The 22811-nt window shown below is 40.8% G+C and overlaps 1 protein-coding gene and 1 long non-coding RNA gene across 4 annotated transcripts in view; one reads left to right on the plus strand and one right to left on the minus strand.

The window, feature by feature from the left end:
• The window catches only part of NTRK2 (neurotrophic receptor tyrosine kinase 2), a 207372-nt gene that overhangs the window by 162405 nt on the left and 22156 nt on the right, over positions 1-22811 (plus strand). The gene's annotated exons all lie outside the window — the stretch shown is intronic.
• On the minus strand, positions 6625-21964 carry LOC113960898. Of its 2 annotated transcripts, none has more exons than XR_003532139.1 (5): positions 21791-21964; positions 21412-21620; positions 16832-16954; positions 16330-16395; positions 6625-7299 (listed from the first exon to the last, which is right to left on the minus strand). It is a non-coding gene; the product is annotated as an uncharacterized LOC113960898 (long non-coding RNA). The 2 variants fall into 2 exon arrangements; XR_003532138.1 differs by having other exon boundaries at positions 6625-7606.

Below are 22811 nucleotides of genomic sequence, written 5' to 3' on the forward strand. Positions count from 1 at the left end.
GACACAAACATGAATGAAGGGAGAAAGAAATAAACAAGTGTCAGAGGGGCTAATGTAAAATAACATGGCTACATCCAAGTTGATGGTGTAAGCTTTCAGGGAGATGGTTGGATATGAAACTTCAGTTATTTGTTCTACACAGTAAGAAAAAAAAAAAGGATCATTTATCTGGCCTCTCATGTTTCAGCTGGCTCGTAACTGGTGCAGAGGAGGGACAGAGCCACAGCCTGCCACACCATCGTATTTCACAGTGATAAAAGTTGGAAGTTACAGCTGAGCCTGTGAGGTTTTGGCTTGCCCTGCTTGGGCCATATGTGAGCTGATCAGAGCCTGGTCATGAAATAGTCAAGGCAATGACAACTTCCCAGATGGCTGCCTGGAGAATTACATCCATGGCAGGCCTAAGTCAGCGATAATACTGGAATGGCACTGACCTACCATAGCCAATTGTTTATAGCAGGCTAAGTCTTTTTAACTGCTCAGGCTTAAACACATACGGAGAAGCAATTCATCCCCAACCCTGACAGGGATTTACACAACTCCAAAATGTTCTGCAATAAATGGTTTGGCATTTGTGTTTATTGATACATTGGAATTGTTTTTTTGGGATCCTACCTCTCGGTCATGATGTTAGATTTGCCCAAGATTATTATTTATCGCTTGCTTCTGTAAGATAAGGATGATCCCAAGTCATTGTGCGCTGTTAGATTGTAAACAACATTATGCATTGAGTGAGCTCAGTTGTTGAGAGATACTTCAGGGAAGAGGGGGAGAGAGCTAAGCCTTGAGCTGAGAGTGCATGTGATGTGTGGCCCTGATTGCGCAAGCTTTCTTCTTTCTCCCCAGTTCTTTTTTCCTTTCTTTTTCATTGGGCAGGAGTCTTGTGGGTGGGGGAAGCCCTGATGTACATGCTAGCATCCACTGTAACAGCAGTAGTTTTCAATAATCAGGCCAGATGAGCCTGGGGACATGAAGAAACTGCGAAGACTTTTCTTACCCGGAACTGCTGTCCACCCCAGGCCAAAGTAAAACTGTCAAGTAATTGGTTTGGTCTGCATGCCAAACAACTCCAGCAACACTGTGCTGCACTGCAGTCCTTGTAGCACAGAGGATCCTTTCGCAAAGTTATTTACTTGCAGATCTTAGGTCTCAGGTTCATTAGGGGCTTTTATTTGTTTTGTTGGTGACTGGTTTTTGTTGTTTGATTCCCAGCTCCACAGGTCAGAGTTTCCCGTCTTTCCCTCAGATACACAGATATTGCTTCAAAACAGCTTTCAGTGCTTTAAAGTATTGACACTGAATCATGGAAACAACTACTTTGGTATTATTTGTTCTTGCACTGAGAGATAATGTATTAGGGCCTTTTAGTCTTCCAGTTCAGGTTTGCAAGTGGTTGCTTAGTACTTGGTCTTAAAATATTTTCTGCATTTCTTTATCATAAGCAAAAAGCTTAAAAAAAAAAAAAGAAAAAAAAAAGAAAAAAAAAAGAAAAAAGGAAAAAAGAAGTCATCTTGTACTTGGAAAAATTTAACAGGGATATGCTTTAAATATCCAGCCTAGTCAGCCAACTACAGGTTTGAGATAAGATTTTGGATGAAACTGTGATCTCACAAGACTAAGCAAGAACTTTGCCATTAACTTCATTAGGACCAGAATTTCACCCGTCCACGTTTTTGTTTGTCCAGTGCAGGATAGGGACTCTGTTTCTGATTTAGATTTATGGAACTCAGTTGTGTAATCCCTATTTAGTTATTGTATAACCTACTTGCCTTTATGCAACAGCACAAGGAACAGTGGAGAAAATAAGGAATCCCTTCCTCTGCTGGTACAAATCACTCAAAACTCTGTCAAAAGGCTGGGCCTGTTAGTGATGTTTCCATCTTCCTTTAGGCCTACTTTGCCCTAAACAGCAGGGAGGTTCACAATTTACAGAGTCACAGAATATGCCGAGTTGGAAGGGACACAAAAGGATCATCAAGTCCAACTCTTAGCCCTGCACAGGTCCAACCCCAACAGTCACAGTGTGTGCCTGAGAGTATCATCCAAACACTTCTTGAACTCTGCCAGGCTCGATGCTGTGACCACTTCCCCGAGGAGCCTGTTCCAGCGCCCAACCACCCTCTGGGTGGAGAACCTTTTTCTAATATCCAACCTAAACCTCCCCTGACACAACTTCAGGCCATTCCCTTGGGTCCTGTCCCTGATCACCACAGGGAAGAGATCAGTGCCTGCCCCTCCTCTTCCCCTCACAAGGAAGTTGTAGACTGCAATGAGGTCTCCCCTCAGTCTCCTCTTCTCCAAGCTGAACACACCAAGTGACCTCAGCCGCTCCTCACATGACTTACCCTTAAGGCCCTTCACCATCTTTGTTGCCCTGCTTTGGATACTCTCTAAGAGCCTAAAATCTCTCTTCTATTGTGGTGCCCAAAACTGCACACAATATTCCAGGTGAGGCTGCACCAGTGCAGAGCAGAGAGGGATAATCCCCTCCCTTGACCGGTTGGCGATGCTGTGCCTGATGCCCCCCAGGACACGGTTGGCCCTCCTGGCTGCCAGGGCACTGCTGACTCATATTCAACTTGCCATCGACCAGAACTCCAGTTTGTAGGTACTTCCAGGGTTGCCCCATCCCAGGTGCAGAATCCAGCACTTTCCATCTGGTTGGTGATTGCCCAGTCCTCTCATTTGTCGAGGTCTCTGCAGGGCCTCCCTGCCTTTGAGGGAGTCAACAGCTCCTTCGAGTTTTGTGTCATCTGCAAACTTGCTTAGTATCCCTTCCAGTCCTGCATCCAAGTCATTTATGAAGATATGGAAGAGCACTGGGCCTAAGATGGAGTCCTGTGGAACCCCACTAGTGACAGGTCACCAGTCTGATGTTACGCCATTCACTGTTACCCTCTGTGCTTGACCCATGAGCCAATTGCTCTCCTACCACATGATGTGTTTATCCAGCTGTGTGCTGGACATTTTGTCAAGAAGTATCCTGGGAGAGACAGTATTGAAAGCTTTACTGAAATCCAAAAAGATTATATCAACTGACTTTCCTTGATCAACCAGGTGGGTAGCCTTGTCATAAAAGGAAATTTGATAAGCAGGATTTTCGTCTCATGAAGCCATGCTGGCTGTGACCAAAGACTGCGTTGTCTTTAAGGCATCTTTCAATACTTTTAGAATAATATTCTTCATAACTTTACCTGACACTGAGGTGAGACTAACAGGCCTATGGTTTCTGGGGTCCTTCTTGAAATTAGTTTCCTCCACTTCTGGCACAGATGAGGCAGAAGACCAAGAGGATGCAGTTCAGTATAAAGTTCTGAGGATAAAGTATAAATGACCCCATTTCTCTTTAAAGTCTTCTACATATTTTGTACCATGCTTTGCTATTTAAGGAGAGCGAATTGGATATATTCATTATCTTCAGATTGGAAGAAGAGGTATAGGTTACTGAGCCTAAGCCTTTCACTCTTGCAGGAAGCCATGCAATAGGAGTTAAGGATAGGAGCAATAAGAACCTGAGACCTCATCATGTTACAGGAAAAACCCCAACACTCACCAGTACTTTAACCCCTTCTATGTAAGGCACCAAACCCATAAAAATTTCAGTCTGCCAGGGAAAAAGAGAAGATGTCAAGAGTGTCAACAGTGTCCTAAGCCCCTAAAGAGAAACTATGCTTGGCAAAAATTCCTGAGAGATTTTAGGAAGTGTCCCAGTTAGAACAGCTGGGACCAGTTCATCACTGTATGGGTGTAACCCAAACCTGTGTATTCTATAGCCTTCCATGCCATTTCCCAGAAACTGTTATCAATAGAGCATTTACACCCTCTGCCCAGAGCAGCCTGACTCCTCAGGCTATAAACTAGGTGTTAAGAGGCCTGTGAGGTAGGAGGATGCTCCTGTCCTCACACCCATTGTGGAACTCCCCGCCCTGAGGGAAGTACTGGGCATTCCTGCCTGGACTGGAGGATATATATAATCTTGGAGCTTTTTTAACCACTTGTGTGATCCAGAGGAAGACTGCAGACCACCACTCTCAACCAGACTGCAGACCACCACTCTCGACTGGACTGCAACCATCACTTTTCAACCAGCCTGCAACCACCACCCTCGACCGGACTGCAATCACCACTCTTGACCAGACTGCAACAGCACTCTCACCAACAGGTTTTCCCCTCTTCTTTTACTTTGGACTCAGGGGGCCCAACAAACACCATTCGTGTTCGTGCCCCAGGGTGCTGGGTTATACATTTGGGTTTTGTGGGTTAAAACCAATTGTTTGTTGGTATAATCATACTTATCGTATTATTTTATTAAATTGTTATTCTGACTTATAATCTCTCTTTTGAGTTGGGTTCATTTCCCCTGCCGGTTTACCTTTAAACCAGCACAGGAAGTCAGTCGCACCTGACGCACAGCAGGAGGTGACAGCAATCCCCATCAGTCTTTCCTCTGAAAATTACCTGCTGAGCTGGCAAACTGTATAACATTAGGTGGGCCCAAGCCAGCTGCACCAGCCAGTGGCATAACTGGAATTTGGTGATGCCCCTCAGAGCACATCTGGCTGTGTCACCTGTCCTCAGTGCCTTAGAGCAGAGTGGAAACTGAAGCTGACCCAGAGCCTAATCATATAACAAGAGGGAAAACAAAAAGGCAGGTAACCTGTGCAAGTCCTGAAGAAAGACTTTAGTTAAATAAATGAATAAGGAGCAGCCTGCAAAACACTGACAGGGTTCTTCTCAAATGTCTCTCAGGTATACCACAAAATTGGATAGCATCAGTCTTGTGTCTCGGAAGTCTGGATTTCTAACTCCTGCATTACTCCTGTCCTGTCATACAGCCGCTTCTGCCAAAGTGGATGCTGCAAATAAGTAGGATCCTGCTGCCAGCATTTTTCCCCAGACAGCTGTACCACAGTCTCTCTGTCCTAACAGATGCATTTTTTTTTTAAATCAGCAATCTGAATTAACTCATGACCAATATACACCTACTTGATCACATTATTCTCCTCCCTTTATAGCCCTTAAATCACAAGTGTATTTAGAGAAAGTATTCCTGTCCCTATCAGACTGTTTTAGAGGGTTAAAGAAGGCACACTGTCAGGAAAAAAAGTTTCTTCATTTTTCTTCTCTTCACAGTAGCCTTCTCCAATGACTTTCAGTGTGTGAAAGAGCAGTTTTGGTGTCTCTTCCTGCTACAGACATCACCTGAACTGTAAATAGTATTTTCCAAATCAGATTTTGCCCATTCTTGGATTAGAGGTACTTCTCAGCCTCTAATGAAAACATGCTGCGCAGTACATCATAGACTTGCATAGGCTGTGTCATTGGCACATGGTCACTGTATTGTCAAGCAGTGCCTTGGGCCTCTCTCATCTTCCATTCCTTCCAAATGAAGAACATCCTTTTTTTAAAAAAACTTTTTGGTTTCAGTCCCTCAGTAAATGACTTTGCAGTTCATACTGGCACATTTTGTACCTCTAGTGATTGAGAAAGACTGTTGTTTCTCCTTTATGTTTAGCTTCTTTGGGGAGTGCTTTTTTTTTTTCTTTAAATTAAAATTCAGGTCTTGTCCAGTTTGGTGATGAGTAAGGAAATAAAAAAACAGAATCATGGTACCAAAAAGTAAACAGCTGAGGGAGGGGGAGATGTTTGTAAGAAAGTTTCCTAAATTTTTGTAGCTTTTTTTCTTAATGTTTTCCTGATAATTTCTGTTTAATGTTAATGTTAAATGAGTATTTTGGGGAAAGATGTCTTTTAAAACATAGAGTTACCATATATTTTCAGTCAAAACTGAAAGAAGAAGTTTTTGCACTCCTTAGCCTCCCAGATAGACTTCCAGATAAACTAAGGGTTACACAATTTACTATTCCAGGACAATTTTAAAAATTCATAGATTCTGGACCTTCTTGCTGCATAAAAAAGATCAAAACCCCTTTTGAGAAACCATTTTGATGCTTGTGAGTGTTAGAGTCCTCAGCTGACAGTTCTGATTCTGATCTTTGCTGTTTCTTATCAAGGTCAGAGTAGCAGTTTGAAGAACAGTGAAATAACATTAGTATTAGGGGAGTGAATTGCAAAGAGCATCTTGCCGACTAGCCATAGCCCTTTCTTCATGTGTGAACCTAATATTGTAGAGTGCTGTATTTCTGGCAACTGCATAATACACTTTTCTGGTGATACTCTATATGAAACATTTTCTAAAAGGTAGGGCTAGTAAAATAATCATCAGAGAGTGGTCTCGCTTAAGCTATTTCCAGTACCAAATGTCTATTTGCAAAGAGAATTAATGCATGACAGCAAGGGGCTAAAAAAACAAAAGGCTGGTTTATCATTATTTGGGCTGTAACTAGCCAGGCAAACACCATGGTACAAATGTTTACAGTGAGGAACAACTGTCTATTCTGAAAGGGCAATAGCAGCAAACACCTGCAGGTCTCAGCTGTCACTGCAGAGATGAATACCTTTGTATGGGAGTTTGGAGGAGGCTACACTAAAGAAAACAAGAAAGAGTTACTGGGAAGTCAAGCAGCTTGTCAAGGCATCCTTGTAGGTGTGTGTATTGAATTGTCACAGTTTGAAGGCACAGTTTGAAGGCTTTTTATTAGCTGCTATTTTTGCATCCATTGCTCTAAAGGAAATTATCTGCTTCCCTACATGGACTTCTCAGCTTTCCTCCTCCATCAGAGGCTCATTGCATCATGTGTAGTGCTGGGGAGGACAGAGGGTTCCAGCAGCCCTGGAGGACGTGCACAGATGATTTCATGCAACTGGAAACAATACAGGAAATAATAGGCCAGCTTGAGAGATGTAAATCCAAACCAACTGCCTTAAAGTCAGTGCAGTAGCTCTGAAGTTTAAGTAACGTAATCACAAGAAGAATTAGGCCTAATGATTTTTAGAGGGCTTCCTAAAGGTCACCACAATGTCATCATTTAGAAACTTGTATGCACCAGGACATGGCATTATCCTGATGAAAAAGGATTAGCCCCATGGCTTGATACCTGTTACTACTTGCCCATGCCAGAGTATATTCTGTGGCATGTAGGAGGCATGCTCTTTCCCCAGCTTTTACTTACACAATCTTGACTGCTGGTGTTTTATCTGGAATTGCAGTTGTCTAACCTGCTCAGGTCTTCACAGAAAACCCAATTTCAGCTTTGTCTCAAGGAAGTACAGTTCCATCTTTTTTAGCACAGCTGTAGATGTAGTCACCTCCTAAGTGAAGTTTTCTCATCATCTTCACACCAGGATCATTGGTCCTACTTACACTTCCGTTTCCATCTGTTTTCACTGAGACAGATCCTGAGAGGGGAGTACAAGAAAGTTTTCCATGTTACTGTTAGGAGAAGGAACATCAGATGTCCAACATGTGTAGTATGCGGTATTTAACAGTGAGTTCTTATTAACATCCTTCTTGCAGGATTAATGACAGGTCGGTAATACAGAAAGTGAGATTTTTAACTGGGAGGTTGTGACATACTTCACTTTGCCAGATTTAAGGCCCCTTTCCCAGGAAATATGCAAACGGGAAGACAGTTTCATGGCTTCTGGTGTATATTCTCCTTCAGTCTGTGAGATCAAAGAGTGTAAAGAGGGCAGAAACAAAAACCTGTAATAACGAGGTTGAAAAATGAAGCTGATTAAAAGACAATCTAAAGAAGAGTGATCTTGCTCTGGGACCAGTTACTTGATTACCCATTGAATTTCAGTGTCTAATTATTCCTTTGTAAATCTACCCCCATTAGATTTATACCAACGTAGCTCTCATGCAGGATGTCAAGATATAGGTTCATCTTGAGAAAAAAAGTTCAAGCCAGAAGGCAGTGCCTAGAAATATATGTTATGCAGAAATCCTGTTGAACGACACTATAGTTAAAAGTGTTGAATGTATGCCAACCAAAATATCAAATTGTTTTAAAATTTTCAAATGGAAATTTTTCCCTCTGTTTGCTTCTGCTAAAAGCATTGCAAATTTACTGATTGGTCCTGTTTTGGTTATAAAACAGATATTAGAGTTTTCAAATTCATGGAAATTTTGGGTTTCCCACACGATTGTCAAAGCATTTTAATGGTGTGGTTTTCAGCTGGGTTACTCCTGCAGTATGCAGCTGATAAGAGCCTTAGGATCCACATGTATGCCTATAGGATAAGAGGAAGTTTGCACAGTCAGCATCACCAGTGGCTGACACAAGCTTTTCTGTTGAGAGGCTCTTAGCACAGATGTTCATTAACTTTAAAAGTCCTTTTAAAATTATACATACAAAACTGAATCATTCTCAAAAATAACCACACATATGGATATAAATTGCAGGAAAGCAGTGATTCACACATTGAAATTAGCCTTAGGAACTGCAATTTGGAGAGCTTTGCAGAACTCTGATCGTAATCACCCCATTCCATTAAGTAGCAGCACAGCTCTACAAAGCTATTTTTTGCAGGTGCTGAAACGATTTATCCGTTGTTTGATGATTAGCACATAAGAGAGCCATGTCCTCAATCCCATCCCTGTTCACAATTTGCTGGATTGTACTTGGAGTATTGGTAGAGGCTATTTCCATTGAGTTTACTAGAGTCAATGTTTTGTCCAGGGCTTTAGAAACTGAAAAGTTTATGGGCAGCTTTTTCTACAGACCAGGCAAGAGAAATGATGAATTAATTTCTGTAGTTTTTTCTTCTTGGGCCTTTGTGCAGACTAATAATGCCTTTTAGTAATTATGGAGAGGAACCATGTGTGAATACTGGAGATACTATACTGTAGTGCAACAGAATGTCACTTTTGTCAGGAAATCTGGAAAGCAAATTACGGAACTCCAAAGGTTAGCAGCTGAAACTGTTGACTGTTTGATGTGTGATGTGCACAGTGTGAGGAAAAGATGATGTGGGAATAAAATGAGTAAAAGATCTCTGGGACCACAGTCAGAAACCTGAGCGGCAGCTCTTGGCCTCTGTGCAGAGTACTCGTGCTCTCTGTGCAGCCGTGCCACTGCCCCACTGATGATGGGAACAGCGAAGAAAAGCCACCCAGCGGGAGCAGGACTTAAACTGGACTCCTTTGATGTCTGGTCACAGAATCAGCTCCCAGCAGAGTCTTTGCAGGCTTCCAGCTGGAAGGTTTTCTTATGCAAATGGCCTCTCTCCTTACACTAGGGAAGCAGTTGCTAGGCAGTTTTCCTAAATATGCATTTTTTACCCTGGGCCTGAAGAACAATGGCACTCTTTTGACTCACAGAACTCAGGAAGCATGGGAAGGAAGAACTACACAATTAGACTATGAAGTGGTATGTGTAACAGAACAGATGAAGAAGATGAGAGGACAGCACCAGCTAGGACTAGAGCAGAGCCTACAAACCTGGCTGTGTAAATTCATGTGTGCATAGCAAAGAGCTGCTGGTGGTGATGAAAATGGGGAAGCCCTGTTTGATACTGCAGATCATTTAGATGTTCACTGTCCTCTGAGTCCTTTGTCTGCCTCATGGGACAGCATGGAGTGGAAGGAAAGGAAAGACTTGGGTCCATCTGAGGCTATTGGCGTCAGTGACAGAGAACACAGAGACAGAGAACCTATGCTTTAGATTACCTATGTAGCTGTAACACATATACCTTTGTGAAGTCTTTTCAATACCAGACATGATGAACAGTAACAAAGTTTTTGACAAGTTGTCAGGAACAGCTCTCCAAGCTTCCCAAAAGGTGAGGGCCCCAGAAATTAATTGATACTGCATCTTGCAGTTTCAGGAACTTTGTAATTAGAATTCAGAGGTAACTTGGTTTTGTGTTAATCTAGTCTTACATAAAATGGAGCCAAAACACCTATAAAATCTGTCAAGCTTCTTGCTGTGGCCTAACTTTCAGAAGAGATGAAGGCCTGATTTAAGGTGCATGAGGGAATGTTCATCTGATACCAAGGACAGGTATAAAAGAGTTAGGAAGATTGTGGTGACTCAAATGCTTCTGTCTCCTTCAGGTAGATAAACAAACCTGCAAAAGAAAAGCCACATGAGTGGGAAGTAACTTCATTCTTCCCAGTGTACTGAAATGCTTTCAAGAAAAATACCTAGCCTACTCTTGAATTTGCTTTGAAAAGTTACAATTTATTTGCCCCTTAAAAGTATCCTTGTAACACTGCTGTCCAGTCCTTGAGGATTTGATGAGCTTGCATTAAATTTGATTTACAGTCAGTTCCTACTTCTCTTCCACTTTATTTCATCCAGGAGTTTATATTGCCACAGTGGTGTCTTAGATGTTTGGACTGGGAGCAGAGTCAGACCCATTGAAGTGCTCAGATAGAGGTGATGCAAATGAAGTTTTAAAACTATTACCTTATTTAGTCTTATATTTGTGTAGTCCTCTGGAGAGATATAAAATTTATATTGTCGGTTTTCAAGCAATTTCCCAACATGTATTTACATTGGTCAGAAGTTTAACAGTGAGTAGACAAGCCGCACTTTAACACCTATGAAAACACTTGAACTTAATTGAAGTTACATTTCCTGTCTTTGCTGATCAATGTAGTTAGTTTTTAGTTGGTATTTTAACTCTTGATTTGACATGTAATCATCATGCTTTTAATTTGCTGTGGCATTTTTTCCTTTGTGACAATTTTGAGGAAAGACTGTTTGAATTTGGTTTTGTTTACAGTGCTACATTCCTGTATGCATTATGTGCCGAGGAACTCTGGAAGTAAGAGTGCTTTCTGAGATTAATCTGAGGAGTTTGTCTAAACCACCCTATTCAGAGTTGAGTCAGAGAAGCAACTAATAAGTGATTTTCAAGAATCTGTATCCTTGCTGATGTAGCAAGTTCAGACCAAAACATTTCCAGCAACATTCCAGAAAATACATGTGGTGCCATTTTTTCCATGCGGAAATGCTACAACATTGGTTGCTCTAATTACTGAAATAAATCCTTACTTTAATCACTTCCCTACTGGCTAACTCAGAGGAAGCTTAAATTCTTACACTTAAACAAGCAAATAATTGCTGGATTCTATAAGGTATCTTTGCTTTCCTGGGCAATGTTGCTAATGGCAAGAGTTGTGAACAAGAAATATAATAGGGCAAGATGTATATATAACCAAGAAGCTAAAGAACAATTCAAGCAAAAGGTCATTGCTGCCTCAGGAACAAATAAATATACACTGGCATGACTGAGAGTGTATGAGAGAATTTTGTAGTGAAAGGAACAGAGCACAAAGAAACCCAACTACTTTAAAGGTAGAGGTGGAAGAAGTTTAAATTATATGCACCCATGATACTTGGGCCTCATCAAACCCTATGTAGTCCTCTGTTCCACATAGCTGCATTCAAGGTTTTCTGTATAACTGCAAGTTCCAGAAGTGAACATTTTAAAATTAATGTAATTTCAATTATTCACATAATCACATGTTTAGAAGCCAGGACCGTAAGGAAGAGCTATGGTACAAGACTATTGATAATAGTGTAAAAGGCTGCAGATCTGTATCTACAAAAAATAATAATCCTTTGTAATAAAGGAGTACATAATGAAAATAAAACAGATTAAAAGCCATTTAGAGATAAAGGAACCTTGAGACTGCAATGCTGTAAAGCACAAAATACTGGTTTTTCTTTTGCTGTTGAAAATTACTGTGACCTAAGCAGTTAGTTTTGTAGCCTGTACAATTTTTATAGAAGACAGAAAGACACTGGTACATAGTTAAAGAATGTAAACTTGTCTACCTTCGAGACCAATGAGCAAACTGGCATTGATATCACTGAACCAGGATTTTTAATTTTATTAATTGCAGATTTGTAATGGCTTTATATCTGATTTCACTTCTGTGTTCACTGCTGAATCCAAGGGATGGGGAAAAAAAAATCGCATCAGCTGTGATCCAATCCTTGCATACCACAGCATGACGCAAACCAATGTTTTGCTGGAAACATAAGCTGATGGGTGGTTCAACTGATATGCAAAATGTGATGCAATCTGAGCCTCCCTTAAGGAATTATTTTATAACTTCATGTAGTCCCTTCCAAGACGTGTGTGAAGAAAGTCCTTCAGATTATTTTATCACCTGCAAGATTATGTCTGTGTAAATCTGGATTAAATGGTGTACACAGAAAGGAAGAAATTTTATCAGAGTGAAGAAATCACTCTTGTTTTCTTTCTCTTTTTCTTTTTTTTTTTCCTGGTAGAATTTTAAGAAGATAAAGAACTGTTCATTCAATATGTTGTCAGATATTCTTCAATAACACATCAGTGTTGCAATTATTTCAGAGCCAGTATAAATATTACGGGGGGGCGAGGGGGGAAAGAGATAAATGAATGACAGTCATGATGATTACAAATCATTCGTCCTAATGTTTTTGTCATCTACGTTCCTCATACTGCCTCAGCCCAGGCCCACAAAATAAAATTGTGATGTTATCTGGAGAATATGGATTCTTTCCAGATTGATTTACCAGATGCCTGTCACCACCAAGTCTCTTTGAAAGGCTAACTGATAGGCTGGGCTCTTTGCAAATTACTGCTCTGTATCCAGTCCTTTTGCAGCTGATTATGCTCTCAGTGTTATTTTCTGATGGTGAGATTTAGTGCAGCATTCTGGCTGGCACTGTCCATGTAGGACATTTTTCTTGCTTATGAGCTAAGCAAAGGGCAGGGCCTGCATTCTTGGCAGACTGTCCTAAGCATGAGCTGTTTGTTTTCTGGATTCAAGAAGCAGAGTTTTAAATCATCTTTAGCAAAGCAAGACACAGAGAAAAAAGAGAGATCAAAATAGAGCTAAATATGTCATAATTTTGGCAGCACATCTCGTCTTGTCTTCTAGATTGAAAGCACCATTGAAAAAGGGAATTTTGAAGTTTTCAGTTGCATGACTTTTCCATGCTCCATGAGTATCCTCAAATATTCTCTCATGCCATATCAGTCATTTTTAGAGAAAAGAATCTAATGTTGCATACTTGTGTGGGAAAAGCATAACTGTGTTACCGTAAAGGTCAGTGCCAATACAGAGTGAGTGGAATGTGTCTCTCAGCAGAAAACAAATAGATACTACTTGAATCTGCAAAATAGAGCTTAGATATTGTTTAAGATATGTAGGCCCAAGATTGCCATTTTCTGCAAAGGGAATTCTGTTGAAAGTAATTAAAAATCCATCTTGCAGAATTCTGTCTGACTGCATAGACACATACAATTATGATTTTTTACACCAGTCATGTTTGGAACAACATACATTTTTGACCAACAAATGTTTCCATCACAATGTGGATGGACTAGACTAAATGGTGGGTTTGGAGCTTGCATATGCCCACATATTCAGTATTAACCTTGTTTCCCATCTCGATCAACTAACTCTAGTTAGAATAAAACACTAAATAAAAAAGGAGAAAACTGAAAGCTATGCTGTATACTACACACAGTAAAAAGCTCTTCAAATACAGATTTAAGCAGAGCTAAAATGGCATAAACTAGAAAATAGAAATGAGTGAGTGAGAGAGGTTTATACAAATTCACTGTAGATTGTGAGACTGAAGGTATGTCTCGTCTGCAGACACTGCTAGCTCAAAAACTGTGACATGAGCTTGATGTAGACTGCAAAGCTATTCAGAAGCAGGATGAATATTCCTTTTCTGGGCATACACTTCTTTGTGCTACTCATAAAGTCTAAGCTAGCTGCCTTAAAGGTAGCTTGTGTTTATATGTACTCAGTTATGTCATTAGGGATATGGAAAACAGCATTATGTTAATTAGCACAATCAGAAAAAAAAGATATGTAAATAATGCCTCTTTCCTTAGTTATTCTTTTTAATCTGGCAGTATTTTACATCTTAATAGATTTCTTTAAGATGAAAGACAGGAAAAATAGAAAACAAAAAAGGAATAGGTCTGGATCTGTTTAGCCTTTGGATTACATAAACAGGCAATTAGTCTGCACCTGTAGTTGAATAACTTCCCATTGTAAGTACAGTTCACAGGGGTATTGATGGATTTAAAAGCTGCCTGATATTCTCAGAATTCCTGGCTTTAAAATAATTGAGAACTCAAAATTTTGGGAGTACCTCTTTTCTTATTGACCTTCTGCTGCTGCTTTTTCAGCCTTTCTACTCTGAAAAATAGAGAGAATTAGTTCTTAGGATCAGCTTAAGAATTGAGGAAATGTGGATTTTCTTTAAATAGAGGTGCAGAAAGTAGATGGAAGTTGTATCCCTAAATCACAGGAGAAAGTGAGTAGCAATAGGTTGCAAAACTATTGGTGTTTTTACCTCATAAAGGACACCTGAAGTAAGCAAAAACACTGAAGAAGGAAAGGCTAATGGACAAACAGGGATAGAGTGAAAAGTGCCAAAAAGCATTTGAGATTGACTTTGAAAAGAATACTAAAATAAACAAGAGAAGTTTATATTAACAGTCTCTTGACTGTTTAAATGTCAAGAGTATGAGAAGGAAAGTATTGCCACTACAGACATGATGATGTGGGAAGGACAGTTAGTTTGGCCTGGAAGCAAAATTTATTCTTAACATCAGGTCTTGAAAGGAGAGTGATAAATATGAAGATATAGGCAAAGTGGCCAATGAGACTAAGAACATGTGAAAGCTAAACCCGGAGCAGGTATAGAGAGGAGATCCTCAAGGAGTCAGGTACAATGACAGCCTGTTTTATGACTGGAGACAAAGAGGTCAGTGAACACTTCAAGTAGCATGAACCAGCCCTGATGCCTAAAGTAGAGGTCTTGCTCTCCTGTTGGTCTTGACAGCTATCTGCATCATCTGCTTTTCTGCACCAGCACAGGTGTTTCTGCAGCCACTGAAATAACTTTGTTAATTAAACAATCCAGCTGAAAAACAAGCATTTTTTTTCCCCTGGTTGCAGAGTAGACAGAATACTTCTCCAAACCAAAGCACAGTACAAGGGCATTCCTGATTAAGATCTTTGATGAAGGATAGTCTAAAGGAACTGTGCTATATGAGTGCATCAAAAGAATAAAATAAACATTAGGGATGAAAGAATTTAAGCAAGAGACGAGAAAAGATTTCTCTCAGAGGAATGAAGTTCTTTGACAGCCTGTGAACTGGGAAGAAAATTGTCTTGTTTTAAGGTGGTACTGTCCAATTTATGGAGAGAATGATTTGATGTAGATGAATTGTGTGATAGGGTGCAAGAGGACCACAGGACTCAGTGTGCCCCGTGTAATTCTTAGCAGGTACCTTGAAGCATATAAAGAACCAAAACTCCTGATAGTGTCAGAAGTATTTGGTTCATCAGAGCACCAGCATGAGTAGCAATTTGAAGCATAAATATTTTATTTTGTCTAGATCAATTTACTCCATCTTTAGTTTGCACAGAATATTCAAAGTAGAGTTTCTAGTATTTATGAAAGACAGTTCACAGGGGCTGATTTTTCATGGCAAGGAAAAAGTTTTGAAAATAAATATTTCTTATTTATGAAAATACTTGCCAATAGTTCTGCAGCTCTTATTTGGAACTTCTTATCTTTTCTAACTGTGTACAAAAGTACACAAACAACAGAAAATCAGGCCTGACTGTATCTTGTCTATGAACAGGGAAAACCTATTCTTTAATTCCTCATGCAGTCTTCCCACCCTTGATTTTGGTTAGGTTTAATTAGACTTTAACCCTCAATGTTCCAGGCAGGTTGGGTTCCAGTTCTACAGATGCTTCTGTTTGACTATAGCTGAAGGACATATTGCTTTGACCTTGTTTCCCTGTATCCTGCATTTGTTATTAGTAAAAGTCAGAAGAAGATCTTAAATGATGAAAACATGTAAATAGATCTGCTTCTGGTCCAGCTGTATCTGCTTTCTATTTTCTTCACATTTTCTTTTTTTTGTTGTTGTTGTTTTTTCAAGATGGGTGACAATTAAACTTACCTTTTCAGCTGTGCCCATCTCAGAACATGAATGGCTTCTGTTGGTGACAAGGTTTATTGCGGCCCTGGTTCGGTGAGGTGGAAGATCACTTTAGGTCAAAAAGCTACAGCTTCACCTGCAAAATGGAACACTGGGGCTTCCGCCCTAGATTATGCTGGGTTCTCCCTGGAGTTTTAATATATAGCAGATTCGTCACATTCATTATTGTATATTATATGCCATGCTCCGAACTTCTTTCGCAGAGAGCACAAAGTCATTACAACCTTAGCCAATCTGGAGCATTCAATTTCCAAAAGTCTGTTCAGGTTCTGGAGATTCCCAATATGATGATGAAGTCCAGCAACCCAACACTGATATGACAAACAGGGCACTCAGTCAGGCAGTCTTCCTCAATCTTGCATGGTGGAGATGGGGAAATGGATAAAGGCTAATTTTTCTAATGGATGGAACATCAGAAAATGTAATAAAACAAACCTATACCTGTTGTTCCCAAAAGGTGAATGGTATTTTTCTCTCAATCCACCTTCCCAATAGCTCCCACAACTTCTAGAAAAAAAATAATATTCTCTTAGAAAGGGACTAATGGAAGTTGCCTTGAAGTTCACTTAATGGTTCATTCTTTCTTCTATTGCTGAGGCTAGGACCCTGTTGAATAGCATCAAGATGACTTATTTGATTTCTAGCAGGTGTCTGGGTGCATTTTTTTGGTCTTGCTCTTCATTGCAAGCATTGGGAGCCTTGAATAGCAGGAAACACAAGTCTCAGGGTGGCTGTAGAAATTTTGCTCCACCTTGAAAACCCAGAGACTTATCACTCTGCAACTGTAATTTTAATTATATAGGATGATTCTGTGCCTTTTAAAGAGCAACTACTCAGAATGTAAAAGGAGTCTGGAGACTTCTGGGGACAGGCAAGTTAGATTATAATTATTACTATAATAATCCCCCACCCCCATGAAATGCAAACAAAACAATGAGTTTACTTGTCCTTCCAAGGTTTTTCTGGTGTTCAACTTGTAACTTGCAATTTGCAGCCCTTCACCTCAACACTTTCTTTGTAGGAAAAAACCTGATCTTTAAAGTTTCCAGTATGTCAGATTAAGGTCCTGAAATTAAAAGACATAGATACTCATTTGGTTTCAATAATTTTTGATGTGTAAATGCTAAAATTGTTTCTTTCATGTGCATGAAAGAGTGGGGTGGGGAAGGCAGGCATTGGGAGAGTGGGGGGAGGTGTGCATAACTAAATCTGTATTGTTGTTTTTTTCCAGTTTTGTGAAACTCCACCTGGAGTGCTGCATCCAGCTCTGGGGCCCTGTAACTAAAGGGGCTACAAGAGAACTGGAGAGGGACTTTTTACAAGGACAGGTAGTGATAGAATAAGGGGAAATGTCTTTAAAGTGAAAGAGGGTAGGTTTAATTTAGATATTAGGAAGAAATTCTTTACTGTGTGGGTGGTGAGGCGCTGGAACAGGTTGCCCAGAGAAGTTGTGGATGCCCCATCCCTGGAAATGTTCAAGGCCAGATTGGATGGGGCTTTGAGAAATCTGGTCTAGTGGAAATTGTCCCTGCCCATGGCAAGGGGATTGGAACTACGTGATCTTTAAGGTCCTGTTAAAACATAACCGTTCTATGATGATGATGTATGGGAGTAGGTTGCTAAACACTTCCTGATATAAAAGGTTCCCCTAGCCTCCTCTGCTGCATTGCTTAAGGCTGAGCTTGCATGACTACCCAAGCCACTCCAGCATACTGCTGAGAAGGGCTTGGCTCCCACAGTAGTATCTGGAGAAACTTGAGCTGTGTTCCCTCCTACTCTCCCATTGTATTCCTATCAAGGCAGTATATTCTCCTCCTGGGCATTCCACAAGTAGGATGAGCATCTGTCCTTCTGAAAATCAGCAAAAAGGCAACAGATTTGCAGTAACTGCTGTGCCAGTACTTGGTCCCAGTGCTGACCCATTCTACATTCTTTTAGTATAGTAGTTCCAGGACAGCCTAGTTAATCTGGTAAAAGAGGAACCAGGTGTCAGTGCTGCAGTTTGAACCTTCCATGGTCAAATGTAATTTCTGATACGTTGCAGGGAACTGTTGTGTTTGGATAAAATTAGATGTGGAAGGAGTTAGCCAGGTGGCCACATACACACCGACTGGTGAGATTAAGTAATATTTAACAGCTCCCTCATTTGCTGAACACAGTCTAGCAAATGTACAGAATTAAAAAGAGATTCTGTGGAAAAACATTATTAGATCCTGTAATTAAAAATGTTTTCCATAATGTGTATTTAGATTCCTAATAGTGGTGGAATCTTTCACCCCAGAGCAAAAAAACCTCCTTATACATCATATATGTGATATAAAAATATTTATATAGAAATTATACAGTTGTAAACATGTGAGCAGTTGCAGTGATGAATTATATTCAGAAATGCTTCTACTTTTATCCATGACACGTAAGTGTTGTTGACCACTCAGAAGCTGAACTCCTCAGGACTTTTTGTAAAATGCCAAAGATCTTCAAACATTTCATTATGTTTTAATTCAACATGCAAGGGAGATTTTATGTTACCATACCAAATGAAAGGTTTAACCCACTGATGCAAAATACACATGGTACATAAAAACAAGCAACAAAGTGCAAACTGGGCCCATCTTCAAAATTAGACATCTCATAGATACATGGGGCTTTCCATTTTGACCTAATTCTCTCTGACTAGGCAGATACTCTCCTGACTTGCCCAAGACAGCCCAATATGCATGTGCCTCTCCAGCCTTTGTAAGAAATGACTGAGCCTGTTTTTAATTGTAAATCACATTTGCTTGTAAGCTATCTGCCCTATCTTTGGCCATTTTTGAGGGCATTTTCTTATGCTGTGCCAGAATCTATGATCTCAGGATGTGGGATGTTAGGGTTTATTCCTGACAGTTCCCGTAACTATCTGTATATGAACCAGTTCATGGATTTGTCCCATCTGTGTTTGCACCTGCTAGTACTGTCTACATTCATAACTGTGGCAGCAAGTTCCAGAATTCTAGTACTCATTATGTAAAAAAGTGCTTTCATCTGTTCTGAATTTATTTCTTACTAATTTTGTTGAGTATTCTCCTGTTACAGTATTTGAGACTTTGTTAATAACAATTCTGCGGTTGTTCCTGATTGACCTCAGTTTATGCATCACTTTAATGAGTTCGTAAGCCTCAACCTAAGTTTAGTTCTCCTATTCTGTGCATCTCCAGTTACATTATATCCTCCTCAAGCTGTGAAGACCAGTGCACACTAAAGTCATATAAAGGCCATGGCTTTGTAATGTGGTAGACTTATGCCCTGTGCCATGTTGTTGGTACTTGTTGTGGTGATGCTCAGTGTCTTGGGTTTTTCTGGTAGCTGTTTCTTGCTGATCTACTGGTGTTGGAGATGGCTCCAAAACCTCCTTCCCAATTTGTAGCTGCCAGTGCAGGGTGTAAACATAGATTACTAGTTATTACACCTGTTTATCATGCGCTTAGTTAACTGCATTAAGCTCATCTGCTGCCTGCTCTCTCAGTTTAAAAAGCCTCTTCAAAAACTTAGTATGACCCTGTCACTTGGACTAATTGACAATGCCTTCCCATCTTCGGGCCATTGAAGACATTGAATGTAGCTGATCCTAACACTGACCTTTGGGGACTCCACTAGTGCTTCCTCTCTGTCCTGAGAAGTCATCTTGAAGTCCTCCTGTCCTCCTTTCTGCTTCTTGTCCTTTAACTAGCCTTCAGTCCATTAAAAGGCCTTTGCAGCAGGTTTTTTTTTTTTAATAACCTTTGATGTAGAGCCTTATCAAAGCTGTTTTGAAAATCCGCATATGCTTTGTCTGCTGTATCACCTTTGTTCACATTCATCCTATGGACCACCACTGGGCTGGTAGAGTGGGATCCCTTTCTACACAAGGTTTTCTTTCACACTCTGCTCAGGATACAGACAGACTGGTTTTGTCCATGCATCAGCTCTCTCACATAGCTGCTCTTTTTAATGGTAGTCATACACCTGCAGTTTCCCACCTGCATACCTTCAAATTCAGGTGAATGTCATTTAGTCCTGGTGATGTTAACCGGCTTCTCTCTTTGCTTGAAAAAACATTTTCCTTCCTGTAATCCTCTAACATTTTCTGTTTCAAACCTTACTTTCTATTAAATAAAATCACTCTTAAGTTGCATTAAAGGGATGGCCCTGTAAAACAGTTTTCTCTCTTAGTTTAGGCATTCTTATGTCTTGCAAATACTCCTTCTGCACTTCTTCAACTTTTATGTACCAATTTGTGCTGTAGTAGCAGGTCACGCGTGATAGACCTAGCGTATTGAAATTTATAATGGGGCAGTCCTCTTCCTTTTCAAGTCAATGGCAAAATCAGGTGCAAGTCCCTGAAAGAAAAAATCCAAGCAGAAGTCTTCTTTTGCTGGTCTTAGCTAAAGAGGAAGTATATATGTGGGAAGCTGGTTGAGCTGTCCTTTGTTGTCATGCCTAAGACCTGTCTCACTGTGCTCTTCAGCCTGTGCTGCAGTAGATCCCCCTGTTTCACAGGAATACCAAGTAGTACCTTTGTTGGGTGTCAGCTTCAAAACCCTGCAGCGTTTCATGGCTTAGCAAGTTTTCACTTGTATCTGAAGTAAATTTTCAGTATTAAACTGGTTGTTCAAGTGATTGGGACAGCGAAGGAGAGCTGAAACATTTATGTCCCTCACATGGGTCTGCCTGAGATATAAACAGCTCCATCTAGTCTTCAGAAAAGTGCTGACCCAGTGAGGTCTTCCCTGTTTTGTTTGTGTGTTTTTGGGAGCACGCCAGTTTTATTGACCTTCTGAGGGCTCCCTTCATGAATAAATCATATCATAGGGAGCTTTGCTTAGAAAAACAACACACAAGGACATTCTCCATTGCTGGCCTGAAAGCTTACAAGAAGACTGGGTGCAAGTGACAATGTATTTCGAAGGCTGAAATTTGGGTGCTAGCTCAGATTGAAGTGTACACTCATCTTACCCTCGTTATATGGCCAGCAATCCTCAGCAGACAGAACTGAAGATAAAAGTGCGATTCCCACAGCCACACAGCCTGAAGAAGGGACCAGAATGCTTTTGGACACAGAGCTGGAGTTGAACTAGATGCCAGCCCAGAAAAGGCATCAGCGCATACAGACAGTGCCACAAGTGCTTCATTTTCATGCAACTCCAGTCCAGTGGCTGGCCTGGGAAAGGGAGGCAGGACTGAAAGGCTGGGCACAGGATCACAGCCTTATTGCCTAGACAGCAGTTTGTCTTCTGGCAGCTTGTGCCTGAGGCCCCCTCAAACCTTTTGCTCACTGAAATCAGCACTTTTTCTGGCTACAAACAGTCCTTGAAATGTGTGAGTCAAAAACCCCTTTGATGACATGGTATGTGCATGTATTCAGGGTATTTGATCCAGACATTAAGTAGATGGTAGAGAGGGGCAGAAAGACACTTGAAACATTCGGAAGAAAAAGATCGGTAACAGAGGGTTAACCTCTTTTTCCCATAAATGTCTGATTTCTTATGCCCAGTACACACTCACCTTGTGCAGTGCCATGGCAGAACAGCCCAGACCTGTTCCTGCCACAGTCAACCTTACACCTTCCCACTCCTCCACCTTTACACCTCCTCCAGCATCCCCTTCTTTGAGCTTCACCACTGGAATCCTCTCCCAAGGCTGGTGCTGGAAGTTCAGGGCGTTTCAAGGCTTGGTTTCCATGGCAGCCAGGCTCTCCTGCTCCCAGACAGCAGCTTAGAAGGAGAAGGGAAGGAGAGCAAGAGAAAGTCATTAAATGTGCCAATTAGTATGCAGGGCCAGGCTGCAGTGGCAGCAGTAGGGGTTCCTGGGCTGCATGGCAACCAGGGGAAGATGGCTGCAGGAGGCGGGAGCTGAAGGGCAGAGTACCACACCAGACACCTACCCACTCTCTTACAGATGAGCTCTCCAGCATCATTCACACCCCACAAGCTAAATGGGATCTGAAAATAGGGAAATCCCCTAATTTCCACTGGGCAGGAACAGGGACAAAAATTATGCATTCTGAAATTTGTGCATTTGATGACCAGCCAGGTACCATGATGGCATTCAGCAGAGAGGAGAAGAAGAAGAGAAAGTGAAGTCAGATTAAGATTTTATATTTTCTCTGCTGCCTCTTAGCTTGTAGCACATGGCAGAATTCAACTAATGGAAAAGATGCAGCTTGAAGACCAGTGTATTTTCACAGGAACAAAGAACAGGGCCCTGCTAGACTGTGGTTTTGATGCCAAGCAGCATGCTGCCCCCTCCTGTTTAGAGCATCCAGTTTCTGTTGGACATAATCTTTTCCTTAATTTCTTTGCCTAGTCTGGTGGGTTTTTAAAAAAATTCTCTGTTCTCTTAAATGGTTGCAACATTTTGTCCTGGGTTGACAATATTTCAGTAAGAGCTGTCTGTATTTTATGCAGATGCACAGCAACTGTACATTTTCTGTGATGTTTCTGAATAGACAATGCAATGTGACAGTCTACCATGGTTTAACCCCAGCTGGCAACTAATTACCATGCAGGCCTATGCTCACTCCCCATCTCTGGTGGGATGGGAGGGAGAATCAGAAAGAAGTAAAACTTGTGGGTTGAAATAAGATCAGTTTAATCATTGACATAAAGTAGAATATTCTAATAAATATTGTATTTAGTATTTATATTATTAATAATATTATTAATGTAATGAAAAGGGGAGAGAGAGAAATAAAACCTAAGGAAAGATGCACAGTACAATTACTCACTGCCAATGCCAGCTCATCCCTGAGGAGTGATCGGTGGCTCCCAGCCAACTGCCCCAAGTTTATATACCGAGCATGACATTCTACGGTATGGAATGTCCTTTTGGCCACTTTGGGTCAGTTGTCCTGGCTGTGATCCCTCCTGGCTTCTTGTGCACCTGTTGGCTGGCAGAGCATGGGA

Source organism: Neopelma chrysocephalum, unplaced genomic scaffold (assembly GCF_003984885.1).
Source record: "Neopelma chrysocephalum unplaced genomic scaffold, ASM398488v2 Primary Assembly neopelma1_96936, whole genome shotgun sequence".
Classification (NCBI taxonomy): domain Eukaryota; kingdom Metazoa; phylum Chordata; class Aves; order Passeriformes; family Pipridae; genus Neopelma; species Neopelma chrysocephalum.